General features: G+C 39.3%; 1 protein-coding gene across 1 annotated transcript in view; it reads right to left on the bottom strand.

Moving 5' to 3' along the window:
- Positions 1-15539, bottom strand: part of MEIKIN (meiotic kinetochore factor) — a 120234-nt gene that overhangs the window by 47133 nt on the left and 57562 nt on the right. The gene's annotated exons all lie outside the window — the stretch shown is intronic.

Genomic DNA, 15539 nt, shown 5'->3' with positions numbered 1-15539 from the left:
TATCAGTCCAATTTAAAAAATATCAGCATGTATGTAGCTGTAAGCATATAGCTTCCCTACATTTTGCTATAGCTGTTAAAAATATATATATTTCTAAATCTTTACATTCAGTACATATTTACAGTCTTTTCAAAAAATTATTAGTTAATAATAAACTTATTATTAGTTAATAAAAGACTAGTGCTTATCAATACAGGTTTTGGGGACTGAGGCAACAAAACTAAAGTGTTCTACCTGCATTGCTTTCAAAAGCAGACCTATAGTGGGAAGATGGAAACTTGACTTTTCAATAATGAGAGTTTAACTTTGAAAATTTATATCTCTTATGTTCAGAATCTTTTTCAGGTGAAACAATTCATAATCATGAAATACATTTCATAGTGCTATAAAAACATTTCCAGCACTTCTCATGTGTCCTATTATCTCAACTTGAAAAAAAGATTTAAACTTAAAAAATAAATGATTTTCTGGAAAAAAATAACATGTCATATATTAAGTAAAAAAAATCTGCTGAAAGACAAAATAGTTTAAAATATAGGTGGAGCAGGATGGCCAGGGATGCCCATCCTCCAAGGCTTGCCATACTATTGTAGGTAGCTTTAGCCTTTGGGTAACTGTAGGACCTGGACAGAGTAGGGCAGTCTTGTCCACAGGATGCGACCAGTCTGATCTGAGTATCCCCATCTGCCAGCATCTCCTGGGGCCCCAGCCTGGTGTGTTTGCTTGTGGCACAGCCTCACATGACCAACCAGGGTGCTTCCTGGGGACACTCCTCATAGCTCCTTCACTAGCAGACCATGCCTAAACATCAGAGAGCTCCCACTGACCAGTCATCATGGATGCACAATGCCTACCTACAGCCTCCACTCCCCTGCAGCCTCCCCCAACCTCGCTTTGCCATCATGCACTAACCCAAGGTCCTCTCCACTGCTTTGCTGGTCTGCAAGTTCAGGTGAGTTTACCTCCTCCCTCCCACTGGCATGTGTGTGTGCATGCACCCTGTCTCTCCATCACCGCTGGCATCAGCACACCCTGCCACCGTCAATGTACAGCACTCTGACATGCCAATGTAGCCTTCATGAAGGTGTGTACAGAATCCAGTGCCTCACTGCCGCCAGCACCTGGCTACCCTGCCCCACCATGGCTGCTGCTGCCACACTCAAGCTAGCATAGATCCTGCTATGTTATGCCACCGCCTGAGGAAAGGCACTGGTCAGCACTTCCCATTAGAATGCTGTGGCTGGCAGAGGAGGAACACCTGGGCCCCTCCTGTGCAGCAGTTTCCTAAGGTCCTGAGGCCAGAGAACAAAGCTGGGGGCCTGGTACCAGCAGCCCTGGAGTTAGAGCAGGCAAACTAGGAATACTGAGCTAAGCTCTGGCCCTCTAAATCTTCCTGAAACAAACTTAACAAACATGTAGACCAATGGAACAGAATAGAGAGTTCAAAAATAAAACTGCCACCTACAACCATCTGATCTTTGACAAAGCTGACAAAAACAAGCAATGGGGAAAGGACTGTCTTATCAAGAAATGGTGCTGGGATAACTGGCCAGCCATATTCAGAAGATTGAAACTCCTTCCTTACACCATATACAAAAATCAAGATGGATTAAACACTTAAATGTAAGATCTAAAACTATAAAAACTCTAGGAGAAAACCAATGAAATACCATTCTGAACATAGACCCTGGCAAAGATTTCATGATGAAGAGGCCAAAAGCAATTGCAACAAAATCAAAAATTGACAAATGTGACCTAATTAAAGAGCTTCTGCACAACAAAAGAAACAATCAACTGAGTAAACAGGCAACCTATAAAATGGGAGAAAATATCTGCAAACTATGCATCCAACAAAGGTCTAATATCCAGGATCTATAAGGCACTTAAATTTATGAGGAAAAACCAAACAACTCCATTAAAAAGTGGGCAAAGGCATAAACAGACACTATCAAAAGAATGTATACACATGGCCAACAAGTGTGTGAAAAAAATACTCATCACGGATCATTAGAGAATTGCAAATCAAAACCACAATGAAATACCATCTCACACCAGTCAGAATGACTTATTAAAAAGTCAAGAACTAGGCTGGGCACGGTGGCTCATGCCTGTAATCCCAGCACTTTGGGAGGCTGAGGCAGGTGGATCACCTTAGGTCAGGAGTTTGAGACCAGCCTGGCCAATGTGGTGAAACCCCGTCTCTACTAAAAACACAAAACTTAGCTGGGTGTGGTGACAGGTGCCTGTAATCTCAGCTACTCTGGAGGCTGAAGTAGAAGAATTGCTGGAACCCAGGAAGCAGAACTTGCAGTGAGCGGAGACCACACCATTGCACTCTAGTCCGGGTGACAATTGTGAGACTCTATCTCAAAAAAAAAAAAAAAAAAGTCAAAAACTAATAGATGCTGGCAAGATTGTGAAGAAAGGGGGAATGCTTATCCACTGCTGGTGGGAATGTAAATCAGTTCAGCCACTGTGGAAAACAATTTGGTGATTTTTTTTAAAGAACTCAATGCAGAACTACCATTTGACTCAGCAATCCCATTATTGGATATATACTCAAAGGAATATAAATTATTCTACCATAAAGACACATGCACAGGTATGTTCATTGCAGCACTATTCATATAGCAAAGATATGGAATCAACCTAAATGCCCATCAATGGTAGACTGGATAAAGAAAATGTGGTACATATACACCATGGAATACTATGCAGGTGTAAGGAAGGAGTCATTTCAGTATGCTTAAGTCTTTAATCCAATTTGAGTTGATTTTGATAGATGGTGATGATGTAGAGTGAATATGTGTCCCCATACAAAACTTATGTTGAATTGTAATCCCCAGTAATGGAGGTGGGGCCTGGTGGGAGGTGACTGGATAATGGGGATAGATTTCTCTGGAATGCCTTAGCACCATCCCCTTAGCGTTGTTCTCTTGATACTGAGTGAGTTCTTGTAAGATCTGGTTGTTTAAAAGTATAGTACCTCCTCCTCCTTCTCTCTCTTGTTCCTGCTTTTGCCATATGAAGTGCCTGCTCTTGCTTAGCTCTCCACCATGAGTAAAAGCTCCCTGAGGCCTCCCCAGAAGCAGATGCTGCCATGCTTCCTGTACAGCCTACAGAACCGTGAGTCAATTAAACCTCTTTTCTTATAAATTACCCAGTCTCAGGTATTTCTTTATCACAACACAAGAACAGCCTAACAAAGCTGAGAAATAGAGGTCTAGTTTCATTCTTCTGCACGGAGATATCCAGTTTTCTCAGCATCATTTACTGAAGAGACTGTCCTTTCTCCAGTGTATGTTCTCAATGGCTTTGTTGAAGATCGGTTGGCTATAAATATGTATATTCATTCCTGTGTTTTCTATTCTTTTCCTTTGGTTTGTGTGTCTATTTTTCTACCAGTATCATGCTTCTTTTGGTTAGTACAGCCTTGTAGTGTATTTTGAAGTCAGGTAGTATAGTGACCTGAGCTTGTTCTTTTTGCTTAGGACTGCTTTGACTATTCTGGCTCTTTTTTGGTTCCATATGAATTTTAGGGTGTTTTTTCTTTTTTTTTTCCCATTTATTTATTTTATTGCATTTTAGGTTTTGGGGTACATGTGAAGAACATGCAAAATTGTTGCATAGGAACACACGTGGCAGTGTGATTTGCTGCCTTCCTCCCCATCACCTACATCTGGCATTTCTCCCCCTGCTATCCCTCCCCAGCTTCCCACCCCCCACCGTCCCTCCCCTATTTCCCCCCAACTGACCCCAGTGTGTAGTGCTCCCTTCCCTGTGTCCATGTGCTCTCATCGTTCAACACCCGCCTATGAGTGAGAACATGCGGTGTTTGATCTTCTGCTCCTCTGTCAGTTTGCTGAGTATGATGGTTTCCAGGTTCATCCATGTTCTACTTATGTGAAAAAGTACACGGATATTTAATTAGGGATTGCATTGAATCTATAGACTGCTTTAGGCAGTATGGTCATTTTTAATTCTTCTGATCCATAAGGATGGGATGTCTTGTCTCTTCAATTTCTTTCATCATTGTTTTATAATTGTCCTTGTAGAGATCTTTCACTTCTTGGTTAAATTTATTCCTAGGTTTTTGTTTTGGGCTTTTTTTTTTTTTTCTTTTTTTTGCAGGTGTTGTAGATGTGATTCCCTTCTTGATTTTTTTTTTTCAGATATTTCATTATTGGTATATAGAAATGCTGATTTTTGTTTGTATCCTGCAGCTTCACTGAATTTTGTTATCAGTTCTAAGAGTTGTTGTTGTTGTTGTTTCTCTTTGAGACAGAGTCTTGCTCTCTGACTCAGGCTGGAGTGCAATGGCACAATCTTGGCTCACTGCAACATCCACCTCCTGGGCTCAAGTGATTCTCATGCCTCAGCCTCCCGAGTAGCTGGGATTACAGGCATGTGCTAGCATGCCCAGCTAATTTTTGTATTTTTTAGTAGAGTTGGAGTTTTGCCATATTGGCCAGGCTGGTCTCAAACTCTTGGCCTCAAGTGGTCACCTGTCTCAGCTTCCCAAAGTGCTGGGATTACAAGTGTGAGCCACTGTGCCCAGCCCTAAGAGTTTTTTGATGGAGTCTTTGGTTTTCTAAAAACAATAATAATGTAGTCCCCAAAGAGGGTCAATTTGAGTTCCTCTTTTCCAACATGGATGCCTTTTTTTTTGCCTGATTGCTCTGGATAGAACTTCCAACAGTATGTTTAATAGGCATGGGGAAGGTGGGCATCCTTGTCTTGTTCTTAAAGGAAAGGCTTTCAACTTTTCCCCATTCAGTCTGATGTTAGCTGTGGGTTTTGTCATATATTGCCTTTATTATTTTGAGTTATGGTCTTTCTATGCCTAGTTTGCTGAGTTTTTGTCATGAAGGGATGTTCAATTTTATCAAATACTTTCTCTGCATCTATAAAAATAATCAGGTAGTTTTTGTTCTTGGTTCTGTTAATGTGATGTATCAAATTTACTGATTTGCATAAGTTAAACCATTCTTGCATCCCTGGTATAAAACCCACTTAATCAAGGGGTATTATCCTTTTGGTATGCTGTTGGATGAAGTTTGCTAGTATTTTGTTGAGGATTTTGGTGTCTATGTTCATCAGGGATACTGGTCTGTACTTTTCTCTTTGTTGTTGTTGTGTCCTTGTCTAGTTTTGGAATAAGGTTAATGCTGGCCTCAAAGAATGAGTTAGGGAGAATTCCTTCCTCTTCGATTTTTTGAAGTAGCATGAAGATGATTGGTATTAGTTTTTCTTTATAAGTGTGGTAAAATTTGGCAGTGAATCCATTTGGCCCTGGGCTCTTCTTTATTGGGAGACTTTTTATTATTGATTCAATCTCACTACTTATTATTGGTCTGTTCAGGTTTTCTGTTTCTTCCTTACTCAATCTTGGTACATTGTATGTTTCTAGGAGTCTACCCATTTCTCTAAGTTTTCTAGTTAGTATATAATTATTTATAAAAGTCTCTGATAATGTTTTCTATTTCTGTGGTATCAGTAGTAATGTTTCTTTTTCATTCCTGATTTTGTTTATTTGGGTCTCCTCTCTTCTTTCTTTGGCGAATCTAGCTATTGGTTTGGTAATTTTATCTTTTTGAATAAAAAACTTTTCATTTCATTGATACTTTGTATGTTTTTTAGTCTCTATGTTGTTTCTTTCTGCTCTGATCATTATTATTTCTTTCTGCTAATTTTGGGTTTTGTTTGTTCTTGATTCTCTAATTCCTTCAAGTCATAATTAAATTCTTTTTTGGAAATCATTCTACCCTTTTTCTTACATAACATTAAATTTACATAAGCACATACTACTTTTTTGATGTAGGCATTTATTGCTATAGTTTCCTCCAAGCACTGCTTTTACTATATTCCATACATTTTGATGTTTCGTGTTTCCATTTTTATTTATTTCATGAATTTTTTTTAAAGAGACAAGGTCTTACTTTGTCACCCAGGCTGGAGTGCAGTGGCACTATTGTAGCTCACTGCAGCCTCAAGATTTTGGGCTCAAGCAATCCTCCTATCTCAGACCCCTGAGTAGTCAGGACTACAGAAATGCTTCAACATGCCTGGCTAATTTTTAAATTTTTTAGGAGAAATGAGGTTTCAATATGTTGCCCAGGCTGGTCTCAAACTCCTAGCCTCAAGTGATCTTCTCATTGCAGCCTCCCAAAGTGCTGGGATTACAAGCATGAGCCACTGTGCCTGTCCTTCTTTCAAGAACTTTTGTATTTCCATCTTAATTTCTTCATTGATCCAATAATCATTCAGAAGCATCTTGCTAAGCTTTCAAGTATTTGTATAGTTCCCAAACTTCCTCTTGGTATTGATTTCTAATTTTATTACATTGTGGCCTGAGAAGATACTTGATATGATCTCAATTTTTTCAAGTTTGTTGAGACTTGTTTTGTGGCCTAACATACAATCTAGCCTGAAGAATGTTCCAGGTGTAAATGTGAAGAATGTTAATGTGTGTTCTGCAGTTGTTGGCTAAAAAATTCTGTATATGTCTGTGAGGTCCATTTGGTCTAAAGTCCAGGTTAAATCCAATGTTTATGTGTTAATTTTCTGTCTATATAATCTGTTGAGTGCTGAGTGAGTGGGGTGTTGAAGTCTCCCTCTTTACTGTATTGGAATCTGTCTCTCTTTAGATCTAGCAATTTTTGCTTTATATAGCTGAGTGCATATGTATTTAGTATTGTTATACTGTCTTCTAGATTGATCCTTTTATCATTATATAAGGGTTTTCTCTGTTTTGTTTTTGTTTTTATATTTTTTTACTGTTTTTGACTTAAAGTCTATTTTATCTAAGTATAACTACACCTGCTCAGTTTTGGTTTCTGTTTGCATGGAATATCTTTTTCCATCTGATATGGTTTGGCTCTGTGTTCCCACCCAAATCTCATCTTGTAGCTCCCATAATTCTTACATGTTATGGGAGGGACCCACTGGGAGATAAATGAATCATGGGGGCAGGTCTTTCCCATGCTGTTCTTGTGATAGTGAATACGTTTCATGAGATCTGACGGTTTTATAAATGAAAGTTTCCCTGCACAAGCACTCTCTGCCTGCTGCCATCCATGTAAGATGTGACTTGCTCCTCCTTGCCTTCTGCCATGACTGTGAGGCCTCCCCAGCCATGTGGAACTGTAAGCCCATTAAACCTTTTTTTCTTCCCTATCTCAAGTATGTTTTTATCAGCAATGTGAAAATGGAGTAACACACCATCCCTTTACTTTGAGTCTCTATTTTTCTTTACAGACAAAGTGCATTTCTTGTAGGCAGCATATAGTTGAATCATGTTTTTAAAAATTATTCAGCCAGTCTATATCTTTTAAGTAAAGAACTTAATCCATTTACATTCAAGTTCACTATTGATATGTCATGCTTTGTTCCTGTTATATTCTTATTTTCTGATTGTTCTGTATACTCGTTTTTCCTTTCTTTTTCTCTTGTCATTGTGTTTTAGTGGTTTTACTATAGTGGTATCATTGAGTCCTTTCTCCTCCTCCTCCGTGTGTTTGCTTTACTTGTGAGTTTTGTAGTTTCATGTGTTTTCATGATAGTAACTATCATTTCACTCCCAGTTTTAGGACTTCAATGAGTTTAGTAGTGATGAATTATCTTGGAATTTGATTATGTGGAAAATATTTTATTTCTCCTTCATTTATGAAGAACAATTTTGCTGTAAAAAGTATTCTTGGCTGGCAGATTTGTTCTTTCAGCACTGTGAATATATTATCCCATTCTTTCTGGCCTGTAAGGCTTCTGCTGAGAGAGTCTACTGTTAGTCTGATGGAGTTTCCTTTATCATTAGATACTTTTCTCCTGATGCTTTTAGAATCCTCTGTTTGTCTTTCATTTAGACAGTTTGACTACAATATGTCATGGAGAAGACCTTTTTCTTTTGTATCTGTTTGGGGAATCACTGACCTTCCTGCATCTGGATGCCTAAATCTCGTTAGACTTGGGAAATTTTCACCTATTATTTCATAAATAGGTTTTCGAACCCCTTCATTTTCTATTTGCCCTCAAGGATATCAGTACTTTAAATATTTGGTCACTTGATAGTGTTCCATAGTCACAAAGGCATTGCTCATTCTTTTTAATTTTTTCTTTATTTTTGCCTCACTGGGTAATGCAAAAAGAACTGTCTTCAAGTTTCTGAGAGTCTTTCTTCTGCTTGATTTAGTCTATTGTTGAATCTTTTGAATGTATTTTGTATTTCATTCAATGAAATCTTCAGTTCCAGAATTTGTTTGGTTCTTTTCTCAATAATATCCATCTCTTTGGTAAATTTCTCATTTGTATCCTGATTTTTTTTTCTGATTTATTTGTATTGTTTTTTGGAATTCTCTTGCATCTCACCAAAACCTCTTTAGTATCAAAATTTTGAATTCTTTTTCCTGGGATTTTGTGAATTTCTTTTGCATTAGGATCTGTTGCTAGAGAATCATTGTGTACCTTTGCAGGTGTCACATTTCCTCACTTTTTTAAGGTTTCCTGTGTCCTTACATTGATATCCATGCAGCTGGTATCACAGTTGCTTTTTCCAATTTTTTTGAATTTGCTTTCAGAGGGGGCATATTTTTCTGAAGATGTGTATATGGTGTTGGTAAGCTAGAGCACATTTGCTCTGATTCTCAGCATATGCAGTATTATTGTTTTTGTATGAATTCTTTGGCTGTAAACAGCATCAGTGGTATCTGTGATTTCCTTGATGACTTAGCATATGGTTGTTAGTGGAGGCTATTATAAAGTTTTTCTGGGGACTGGGATGCCAAGTAGAGTGGACTTCAGGCCTCAATGGTGGCAGTGGTATGTTGAATATGCCTGTCCTTGGGCCCAGGGCAGCATACCCTGGCATTGGTGTTAGTGGATCTGGGTAGCCAATTGTTGGGCCTCCAGGTGGCTTGCTTGGATGACAGGAATGGCAGCAGTAGGCTGTGTAGGTGGGCAGATTCTAGAGACCTTGTGAAGTATTCATTGCATGGCCAATGGCAGTAGCAGTGGTAGGAAAACCCACTGGAACCCAGTCAACTGTGTTGGTGTTGGCATGGCTATGAGGTTGGGCAGGCTGGTTTCCAGATTTTGCAAGTGGCACACACTTGAATGCCAGCTGTGGTGGTAGCAGCAGGTTGACTGGGACTGATCTCAGACCCTGGGAGGAGTGCTCAGGTGCCATCAATGGTGTACTGGGCTGCACGATCCTCAGAACCCCTGGACAGTGTCCTTGGGTACTAGGGGAGGTAGAGCCAAGTTAGGCTATATCCTTAGGCCCACTCATCATGTGTAAAGATGCTTGCTATGGCATGAAGGGGCAGAATGACCCCCTGGCCACTGGCAGAATGCTCAGGTGGAGGCAGTAGCAGCTGTCCTGTGGCCCTGCAATTGGGAAAACTGGAGGTGCTTCCCCTGGGAACAGTCATAGGCAGGCAACTGAAAGGCATGGGCTTTATCTGAGCCTTGGCTGAGAGTAGGCAGTGGAATTTATCTTTGGAGTGCATGAGAATGTACAGTTGTCCCTCTGTGGGGGTTAGGGAATAGGATTGCTGTCTGTGGCTGCCTCTTCAGCCCCAGGAGGGAAGGAAGGAGAGAAAGAGGGAAAAAATTAATGGAACTGACAGTATGCATGGAAGCAGAAGAAGGACAGGTAATCATGAGGAAATGAAGAAAAGAAAATGTAGAAAGGATGGGGAAGATTTTTCATTGCTTTTGGCTAAAGAATTGAAATTCAGGCCAAGTCCTATTAGATATCTAGGCCACAGTGAATTCTAGTTGCCAATTAAGTTTAGCTATCCTCTCTTCTCCTTTCCTTCATTCCCATTAGTCCTCAACAGTGATACAGTATATCTCATCTTAAAAGAAAAACTTTCCTGGCCAGGCACAGTGGCTCATGCCTGTAATCCCAGAACTTTGGGAGGCCAAGGCAGGTAGCTCATGTGAGGTCGAGAGTTCAAGACCAGTCTGACCAACATGGAGAAACATCATCTCTACTAAAAATACTCAATTAGTCAGATGTGGTGGCACATGCCTGTATCCCCAGGTACTTGGGAGGCTGACGCAGGAGAATCACTTGAACCCGGGAGGCAGAGGTTGCAGTGAGCCAAGATTACACCACTGCACTCCAGCCTGAGCAATAAGAGCAAAACTCCACCTCAAAAAAAAAAAAAAAAAAAAAAGAGCAAGAAAGAAAGAAGGAAAAAGACAAAGTTTTCTATAACCCTGCTTATCACACAGTTACTATTATTTTTCTCTATTTCCCCTGAGAACCAAGCTCTATAAATAATTGTTATTTCCTTGCTTTCCATAACTCTTCAACCTGTTCTATTATGTTTTGTCTCTTTAGTCTGCTAAAATTTTTCCTACCAAAGTCACCAGTTTCCTTCATTATTCCAAATTCAATTGACTTAAAAAAAAAAAAAAAGTAAATTTTACTTTATTTTTAATTTATTTTAATTTATTATACCTTAAGTTATGGGGTACATGTGCAGACATGCAGGTTTGTTACATAGGTATACACATGCCATGGTAGTTTGCTGCATCTATCCCCCTGTCATCTACATTAGGTATTTTTCCTAATGCTATACCTCCTCAATCCCTCCACCCCCAGCTATCCCTCCCCTAGCCCACCTCACCTCGACAGGCCCTGGTGTGTGATGTTCCCTGCCCTGTATCCATGTGTTCTCATTGCTCAACACCCACTTATGAGTGAGAACATGTGGTGTTTGGTTTTCTGTTCTTGTGTCAGTTTGCTGAGAATGATGGTTTCCAGCTTCATCCATGTCCCTGCAAAAGACATGAACTCATCCTTTTTTATGGCTGCATAGTATTCTGTGGAGTATATGTGCCATATTTTCTTTATCCAGTCTATCTTTGATGGGCATTTGGATTGAGTCCAAGTCTTTGCTATTGTAAATAGTGCCGCAATGAACATATGTGTACATGTGTCTTTATAATAGATCGGTTTAAAATCTTTTGGGTATATACCCAGTAATGGGATTGCTGGGCCAAATGGTATTTCTACTTCCAGATCCTTGAGGAATCACCACACTGCCTTCCACAATGGTTGAACTAATTCACACTCCCACCAGCAGTGTAAAAGCGTGCCTATCTCTCCACATCCTATCCAGCATCTGTTGTCTCCTGACTTTTTAATGATTGCCGTTCTAACTGGCGTGAGATGGTATCTCAATGTGGTTTTGATTTGCATTTCTCTAATGACCAGTGATAATTAGCTTTTTTCAAGTTTGTTTGTTGCATAAATATCTTGTTTTGAAAAGTGTCTGTTCATATCCTTAGCCCACTTTTCAATGGGGTTGTTTTCTTCTTGTATATTTGTTTTAGTTCTTTGTAGATTCTGGATATTAGCCCTTTGTCAGATGGGTAGATTGCAAATTTTTTTTCCCATTCTGTTGGTTGCCGGTTTCCTCTAATGATAGTTTCGTTTGCTGTGCAGAAGCACTTAAGTTTAATTAGATCCCATTTGTCTATTTTGGCTTTTGTTGCCATTGCTTTTGGTGTTTTAGTGATGAAGCCCTTGCCTATGCCTATGTCCTGAATGCCTATGCCTAGGTTTTCTTCTAGGGTTTATGGTGTTAGGTCTTACGTTTAAATGTTTAATCCATCTGGAGTTAATTTTTGTATAAGCTTTAAGGAAGGGATCCAGTTTCAGCTTTCTGCACATGGCTAGCCAGTTTTCCCAATACCATTTATTAAACAGGAAGTCCTTTCCCCATTGTTTGTTTTTGTACGGTTTGCCAAAGATCAGATGGTTGTAGATCTGTGGTGTTATTTCTGAGGCCTCTGTTGTGCTCCATGGGTCTATATCTCTGTTTTGGTGACAGTGCCATGCTGTTTTGATTACTGTACCTTTGTAGTATAGTTTGAAGCCAAATTGCATGATGCCTCCAGCATTTTTTTTTTTTTTTTTTTGCTTAGGATTGTCTTGGCTATGCAAGATCTTTTTTTGTTTCATATGAAGTTTAAGTGTTTTTTTCCAAAGTGCTAGGATTACAGCCATGAGCCACTGTATACCCAACATTTTATCAGTTATGTCTTTTGCAAATATTGTCTCCCAATCTGTAGCTTGTTATCTCATTATCTTGACATTGTCCTTCACACAGCAGAAGTGTGTTAATTTTTATTTTAATGAAGTCCAGGTTACCAATTATTCCTTTTATATTTGGGCCTTTGGTATTCTATCTAAAAAATCATCATCATACTGAAGGTCACCTAGATTTTCTCCTATGTTATCTTCCAGAAGTTTGTTTGTTTTTCATAAAGATGGAGTCTTGCTCTGTCACCCAGGCTGGACTGCAGTGGCGTGATCTCGGCTCACTGCAACCTTGGTCTCCCAGGTTCAAGCAATTCTCCTGCCTCAGCCTCCCAAGTAACTGAAACTACAGGTGTACACACCATGCCTGGTTAACTTCTTTTGTATTTTAGTAGAGACAGGATTTCACCATGTTGCTGAGGCTGCTCTCAAACTCCTGAGCTCAGGCAATTTGCCCGCTTTGGCCTCCCAAAGTGCAAGGATTACAGGTATGAGCCACCATGCCTGGCTCTTCTAGAAGTTTTATAGTTTTGCATTTTACATTTAGGTCTGTGACCCATTTTGAGTTAATTCTTGTGAAAGGTATAAGGTCTGTGTCTAGATTCATGTTTTTGCATTTTGGGGTCCAGTTACTCAAGCACCATTTGCAGAAAAGACCAACTTTTCTCCACTATATTGCCTTTGCTCCTTTGTCAAAGATCAGTTGATTATATTTATATGGGTCTATTTCTGGGTTTTCTCTCCATTCTGTTCCATTAATCTGTTTGTTTGTTCTTTTACCAAACTCACACTGTCTTGATTATTGTAGCTTTACAGTAAGTCTTGAATACAGGTAGTATCAGTCTTTTGACTTTTTCTCCTTCAATATTGAGTTGGCTATTCTGTATCTTTTTCCTCTCTATATAAACTTTAGAACCAGTTTGTCTGCCACATAGATTCCTCAACAGGTTAGGTTCTGGAAAAATACTTTCTCCAAGGCCAGGCCTTGTTACAAAAAAACCCAGAATGTTCTAGCATTCTGTTTCAAATAGTTCCTTTCTGCTCCCACTGCTAGAAGCATGAGGGAATTTTACTCTAACATTTACTATGAAGATCTGGTAGTAGAGCTCCTGGAAATAAAACTCACAAAAGTGGCAGGGACACCCCCTATGACTCTCAGATTTGTCTATATGGAGCCTCCAGCAATTCATAAACACTGTTTAGGTTATCCTATGCTGGCAATGGTTCCCATGGAGGTTTCTGTTCACGGGTTTCTGTTTTCCTAAGTTGTGATTCTCTGTATCCTCCTGTCTATCTATCTAATATTTGGTGAAGCAGTTTTCTCTATGACCTTACTTCTCTGACGAACCTAAGAAGAGCCAGTGACTTTTCAGTTCATTCAGCTCTTCACTTGTTGTTAGGACAAAGTGATAACTTAAGATTCTTACATTGCTGCACTAGAAAGTAGAAATCCTACAATTGACTTTTAAATTCCTTCTGAACACAAAGAAACATTAAATTTTGAGACGCTAGATATCCCAATTACCCTAATTCAATTATTATGCATTGTGTGGCTTTATCAAAACATCATATGTACCCCATAAATATATATAGCTATTATGTACTCATAATAATTAATACTTTTAATATAAATAATCAAAATAACATAGGCACAAAAAACAAAAAAAAAATTTTTTTTATAATATTGGACCTTCAAGCAGCATTGTTCATTCCTCCTTTTATGGGTGAAATGATTTCCTCTCTTGATATCTATGATACTATATTCTGTTTATTTTTCTCCTCTTTTCCAGCCACTCTTCCTTTTATACCTGACTATGGAGTTTTCCAGGGACTGACCTGGGCCCACTTCTCTTACTTACTCCATAGATATTCTTTCCTAGGTGATTTCACCCTTTTCTATGACTTTAAAAAAGTATCTATAATACAGTACATCTCTTCCCCTGACGTCCAGATTTATAGCCAATGGCCTTCTCAACATTTTCATCTTCATGCATCCTCAGAATTCCTTTTTTCCTGTCACACTAAACAGCATCTTTATCCATTAAAGATGCTGTTCTTAACATTTCTCTTTCCTTCATCATTTGTATCCAATCTATCAACTCTACAGGCAAAATTATCTTGAATACGCGCGTATCTCTTATCTCTCCTATGAAACACTCCAGTCAAAGCCACCACAATCTTTCACCAAAAATCTTTGTAACTTCCTACAAATGGGTCTTCCTATTCACACTCTTGCTCCCTTTCAATTTGTTCCCTAATTCCTTACAGTGACGATCTAGTGTAGTAGAAAGAGTATAGGCTTTAGATCCGGAAATACCTGCCACAACCTCCTCAAAAAAACCTCCAGATTCTAGCTGGGCTTGATGGCTCATACTTGTGATCCCACATTTTGGGAGGTTGAGGTGGATGGATTGCTTGAGCCTAGGAGTTCAAGACCAACCTGAGCAACATGATGAAACCCTACCTCTACAAAAAATATGAAAATTAGCCATGTGTGGCAGTGTGTGCCTGTAGTCCCAGCTATGAGTAGGCTGAGGCAAGAGGATCATCTGAGTCTGGGGAGGTCAAGGCTGCAGTGAGTGGTGAGTGAACCACTGTACTCCAGCCTGGGTGACAGAGCAAGACCCTGTCTCAAAAAAAAAATCTCCAGATTCCAAGCCTAACATATGATTCACTAGTAATCTTCAGTATTATTCAAAGGGAAATTGGAAAAAATGTAAAGTACACTGGTCCCCCTAACCCATCCACAGTTTTGTTTTCCACAGTTTCAGTTACCTGTGTCAACCACAGTCCAAAATATAAAATGGAAAGTTCTGGAAATAAACAATTTGTAAGTTTTAAATTGCACACCATTCTGAGTAGCATGATGAGTGGCATGATGAAATTGTGTGCCATCCCCCTCAGTCCAGTCCGCTTCAGGATCATTAGTTACTCAGTAACTGTCTCAGTTATCAAATCAGAAAAATACAGTATACACAGGGTCAGTACTATCCACAACCACTGGGGGTCTTGGGATGTATCCCTCACAGATAAGGAGGACTACTGTACATTTTCATTCTTTTTTATAAAATTAAATAATCTATTTGATAAACTCCCAAAATGCTTTTAATTACTAACTTAAATAGCTGAAAAAGAATTCCTCTAAAGGTGTTAGTTAAGGCTAGGCACAGTGGCTCATGCCTGTAATCCCAGCGCTTTGGATGGCTGAGGTGGTAGGATCACTTGAGGCCAGGAGTTTGAGACTAATCTGGGCAATAAGGGAGACCTCATATCTACAAAAAAAAAAAAAATTAATCAGCTGGGCCTGGTAGTGCATGCATGCCTGTAGTTCCAGTTACTCAGGAGGCTGAAGCAGGTTTTGGTTATATGGAAAAATTCTATAGTAGTGAAGCAGGAGAAAAGCTTAAGCCCAGAAGTTCAAGGCTGTAGTGAGCTATGATTGCAGCACTGAACACTAACCTGGGTGACAGAATGAGACCCCATTTCT

Source organism: Sapajus apella, unplaced genomic scaffold, assembly GCF_009761245.1.
Source record: "Sapajus apella isolate SASKATOON/1434 unplaced genomic scaffold, GSC_monkey_1.0 scaffold1, whole genome shotgun sequence".
Lineage (NCBI taxonomy): Eukaryota > Metazoa > Chordata > Mammalia > Primates > Cebidae > Sapajus > Sapajus apella.
The sequence above is the reverse complement of the archived record's forward strand: the minus strand, read 5'-3'. Positions and strand labels throughout refer to the sequence as shown.